Source organism: Engraulis encrasicolus, chromosome 4 (assembly GCF_034702125.1).
Source record: "Engraulis encrasicolus isolate BLACKSEA-1 chromosome 4, IST_EnEncr_1.0, whole genome shotgun sequence".
In the NCBI taxonomy this organism is placed as follows: domain Eukaryota; kingdom Metazoa; phylum Chordata; class Actinopteri; order Clupeiformes; family Engraulidae; genus Engraulis; species Engraulis encrasicolus.
The window spans coordinates 1,598,117-1,603,821 of record NC_085860.1 but is presented as its reverse complement, the minus strand read 5'-3'; positions in this window follow the sequence as shown (position 1 = coordinate 1,603,821).

Below are 5,705 nucleotides of genomic sequence, written 5' to 3'. Positions count from 1 at the left end.
ACTAACTGGCAAGCAGATGATGCTTAGAGTATCTGTGAGAGCGTCCATTCTGCCCATCAGACGTTCCCAGTTCCCAGTTTCCTAATCCCTGTGTCGGTTTCCCAGTTCGCGTTTCTGGTGAAGATCTCAGGGAGGTGAGCTTCAATGCTGATCGAGAGGTCGAGACCTACTGTAATGTCACTGTGCACAACATCAGAAGAGATCTCCAAAAAATGAGCTCCTGGTCTTCAGAGTGTGGAGATGAGGCTGATAACTAAAACAGGGATGTGCGTATCCAATCCTGGTCCCACCTAGAAAGGAAAGATAAAGTAAAGGTCCGTACACTGATAAAAGCTCCCAAACATGAGTTAATCAGAAATGGCAGTTCGGACACAATCCTGGTTAGCCTGAAGAACAGGACAGGAGTGATGGGTGTGATGTGTGTGAAAGGATTCTTCTAATGAGTGGACAGGTGTGTGAGGAGTCCCCTGGGAAGGTTGTGTGAGAAAAGGAGACGGATGCTTGCCTGTTTAATTGGTCTTGGTGGTCATCTGGTGTGTGTGTGTGTGTGTGTGTGTGTTTGTGTGTGTGTGTGTGTGTGTGTGTGTGTGTGCATGTGCGTGCGTGCGTGCGTGCGTGTGTGCGTGCGTGCGTGTGTGCACGCACCTGCTACGAGTGGACCTTGAGTCTGTTTTTGGCCCTTGTCCATTTAATAATGTGCTTATGCCCAAGGATCTCAACTCTGTAGATTATGAGGAATGCACAGATAGTCAAAACAAAACACCACGCCTGCTACGACCCTACAGATGTGTCTCCTGCATGAACAACTGCTCTATGTCCTTGTCCTTGGCTTGCTGCACTTTCACAGAAAAGCATCTCACAAACGAACAGAAAGCAGGCCCACATCAAAGAGGAGCGGCACAGGCAGCTGTGATATGATGCTGATATGACCGGGCACTCAACTTTATTACTGTACAACACAGCCCTGACATGTTCCACTCTACTCCCTTCAGAAAACAAAATGTGCACATCCTCAGTTACGTAACGTGCAGGACAGTCCAATACACGTTTTTTTGGGGGGTCCACAATCCTTTTTTGTTATTTCATGGCTGAATTATCATGGAATAAATAACACAACATGATTTCAAGTGAGTGGACTACTCAATAAAAAACCCTATATTTCCATCACTGGAGGCTTCCACAAAGATCTGACCAGACCAGAGATGCCAGGGCAGTGCCTCCGGGAAGGAGTTCACTCCACATAGCCACGCTCGCTGACAGCTTTGGCCAGGCCTGGTACAAAGTCATCTGAAAGGCCCTCCCACCCAATATACACAATGTAATGGGGACACAATTCTGGGCCCCCTGTCTCTCCCTGTGCCTGGGTCAAGAGATCCCTTTATCCCCCCTGTCGGCTTTCACTGCACACAGCACTCATCTCTGTGTTGGTCATTGTAAAGACAATAATTCAAGAAATATTATTGCGGCGTATAGAAAACATTAATACTGTAATACTGGACGAGAACCTCATCAACTTAGATTCTGATCTGCAGTCTGTGCACTACACACCATCACACAAACAGAACGAAATGGTATTTATTTAGAAACATTTAGATACATTACAGACATTATGAACTATTTCAAACTCTATTAACTTGCATAGCCAATAATAAGCTAAAAATGAGTCTGATTAGCAAGAGTAGTCAGATTCACACACACAGCTTCAACTGGCTTTCAATCGAAAGTAGTGCCAGAGTCTCCAAGAGAGCCATGAATCACTGCCATTATTCGCTATTTTGGGTTGTAAACAAAATGCCTTTTTTGTCAAAGCTCAAGTGATTAACATTTTTCTTTGCTGCCAATGCTATCATCATCTGTAAATGGCCGCAGGGTGTCTAGAACTCTGGAACAACCCTTTATGTTCCGGATGTTCCATCAGTCATTAGTGACCATCATCAGTGACCATGGTGAGAGCGCACTCCCTTCCCCTACCCCTCCCCAGTTACGCTAGGTTGCCCAGGAAACTGTTTCTTCCACTGAGGCTGTGGGGTGACTTTGATGAAGGTAGTAAAAGCACATCCATCGTTTACATCTGAGCAAGTCAGCCAGGGATGAGACACTGAACACCAACCACCAGTAGAAACAAAGATATGTCTTCCTGTCTTCTCTCTGGTAGAACCACAGTTCTCAGATAATCTAGAGCCAGACTACGGAGCAAACCTAGCACATGTACAGCTGCTCCAAAGGGCAGACGCAAAGGTAGCCTACGTACCGGAACACCAAAGTGTTTACAGCACTGCTCGAGGGTGTAATATTTCACCTCTGACCCCTTACGTGCCTTTACATTTGTTGACCCCCCCAAGTAGTAATCATCACTCATCCCTTGAGACTCCAGCATTGACCAGTGACCCTTCTCTGATCTCACCATCATACAGTCAACAGAAATACAGCCCCCCTTGTCTGTTGTAATTCCTGGCAATGCCACTGTGCATACATGTTCATCACATTTGCACAGTGTCCACAACATCCTGAAAATGACCACATCACCTTAACATCAAACAAGAGTTAGTTGAAGCTGCTGTCTTACCTTCTCGCTGCCACCAGTCTGGTGTTGTCTAGACTAGCGCTGCTTTCATATGTCAATGGCTGTGGAGTTAAATGTGGTATTGGAGCTCTGTCTGTCTTCTTGTGTGTGTGTGTGTGTGTGTGTGTGTGTGTGTGTGTGTGTGTGTGTGTGTGTGTGTGTGTGTGTGTGTGTGTGTGTGTGTGTGTGTGTGTGTGTGTGTGTGTGTGTGTGTGTGTGTGTGTGTGTGTGTGTGTGTGTGTGTGTGTGTGTGTGTGTGTGTGTGTGTGTGTGTGTGTGTGTGTGTGTGTGTGTGTGTCTGTGTGTGTGTGTGTGTGTGCGTGCACCTATCCCGCCTACCCTGCCAATCCTTTCCGAGTCATTGTCTGTGTGTACTTTGTGTAGTCAGGGCTCTGTCCTTACAAATGTAGCCAACAGCCTACGCTGTCCCCAACTAACCCCTACCTCACCAACAACGTCCTCCTAAACCCGTTAAGACCCCAGACAGACCACACACACACACACACACACACACACACACACACACACACACACACAGAGACACACACACAGACACAGACACGGACACAGACACAGACACAGACACAGACACAGACACAGACACAGACACGGACACAGACACAGACACAGACACAGACACAGACACAGACACAGACACGGACACACATACACACACACACACACACACACACACACACACACACACACACACACACACACACACACACACACACACACACACACACACACACACACACACACACACACCAAATTTTGTCCGTGTTGCTTGGATACTAGGTGGAGTGTTACTGAAGGGTATCGTGTCGGTGAATTGGTTCCAGTAGTAGGCTTAGCTTCAGCCCAGGTCCCTCGATCTTGAGTGAGGTGCGTGCGTGCGTGCGTGCGTGCGTGCGTGCGTGCGTGCGTGCGTGCGTGCGTGCGTGCGTGCGTGCGTCTGTAACAAGTGCTGGAGCAGGTCTATTGAGCCACTATGGCTGCATAGCCTTGAGAGGGACCCAGCAGCAGAGTGGGGCATGAAAAGGCTTTTTGAGAACAAGAGGGGGAGAGGGAGACGCTAGGTCATAATGACCTTGGGCCCTCATGAAGGCTTTTATCCACTGAAACACTGGAACACAAACCAGACCAAAAGGAAAGGATGGAGAGGAGGGTGAAGGGGGTGGATGGAGGTGTGAAGGGGAAGCAAAGGGAGTTTGTGGGGAAAGTTGTGGAGCTATGGGGGTGAAGGGGTTCGCAGAATGTCTAAGGGGGTATGGGGAAAGAGAAAGAGGGTTTTTTTTGGGGGGGGGGGTTATTATGATAGTAGAGTGTTGATGGGTTTTGGTGGTCAAAGAAAGTTATATTTTTTATATGAAAATGGATTGGGTGGAGTTGTGTCTGTGTGTGTGTGTGTGTGTCCAACATCACTGTCCAACATCACACCAAGGTTTTTAGATGCGTCCTGTAAGATGGTTAGTCCGTCCGTCGGTCTGTCTGAAACGCATTCCTTAAATTGTAATTCCCTCCTGTGTCCAATGGCGGGAGTGCATAGACGTATGCATCTTTGTCTGCCTGTCGGACATGTTGACAGAAGTTACCGCCGCCAAGGAGGTTATGTTTTCGGTCACGTTAGTTTGTCTGTTTGTCTGCTTGTTTGTCTGTTAGCAGGATAAGGCAAAAAGTCATGAACGGATTTGGATGAAATTTTGTGGAGTTGTTGGATATGACAAAAGGAACAAGTGATTAAATTCTGTTGGTGATTGCGTATCCAGGATTTTAAAAAAAGATTCTTCACTATTGCGGGATAGGGCGAATTTTGACATTTGAACTCCACAAAAACAAGACAGAAAGACTCAGAAAAATAAGGATTAACAAAGTCAAAATTAAACAGCTTCCTTGACGGAGGTCTGCACTCTCTGAGAGCATTTCTAGTTTGAAGTGATTTCGATTGTAAGTAAGCACAGAGTTTCTGTCTTCCATCGCAGGTCTCACAGTGGTGTGTGCGTGTACATGCCAAGAGTGGATGCCAAGATGGGTTAAATGAGGACTATGGACAGCTTATGAGAGGAAGGGAGGGAGTGATGGTGCTGTCTGGTGTGGGTGACTGAGGAGGAGGAGAGTGCCTCATCATTCTTTCTCTGTGTCCGTGGTAACAGAGTCCCGCAATAGCCTACAGGAACACTGCTATAATGGTCTTGGTTGTGTGTGTGTGTGTGTGTGTGTGTGTGTGTGTGTGTGTGTGTGTGTGTGTGTGTGTGTGTGTGTGTGTGCGTGTGTGTGTGTGTGTGTGTGTGTGTGTGCGTGTGTGTGTGTGTGTGTGTGTGTGTGTGTGTGTGTGTGTGTGTGTGTGTGTGTGTATGTGTGTGGGATCTTGGACTGGCAGGGTTCCGCCTCCTTTAATGATTTTGGTCTGTCTGCGGCAACACATTTTAAAAAAGGCCATCTCAACATGAAATAGACTATCAGACTCAGTCTTTTCACTTCACATGGCTCCCACTGTTTTGGTCTATGTTTCTGTCTGTCTGTTTTTCTGTCTCTCTGTCTGTAACACAAGATAGACCACAAAACTCCTTTCCTTCCTCTGACTCTCACTCTTTATCTGTCTGTCTGTGTGCCTGCCTGTGGGATGTCTGTTGGTTGGTGGTCAGTGTGTGAGTGTGTGTGTGTGTGTGTGTGTGTGTGTGTGAGAGAGAGAGAGAGAGAGAGAGAGAGAGAGAGAGAGAGAGAGAGAGAGAGAGAGAGAGAGAGAGAGAGAGAGAGAGAGAGAGAGAGAGAGAGAGAGAGAGAGAGAGAGAGAGAGAGAGAACATGGGTGCACGTGCGTGTGCATGTGCATGTGTGTGCGTGCGTGTCTGCATGTGTGTGTGTGTGTGTGTGTGTGTGTGTGTGTGTGTGTGTGTGTGTGTGTGTGTGTGTGTGTGTGTGTGTGTGTGTGTGTGTGTGTGTGTGTGTGTGTGTGTCTAATACACCCACACAGTGTGCCCGTGGGGCTATGTGTGTGTGTGTGTGTGTGTGTGTGTGTGATAATTGAGCAGCTTTCTCTCTCTGGAGGAGAATAGCCTCCTTGTTCTCCCGTCTCATTCCTCGCCCTCAGAAGGCTAAAGCACTGCACATCATGATGTCATCACCTCCTTGCTCAAAAGTGG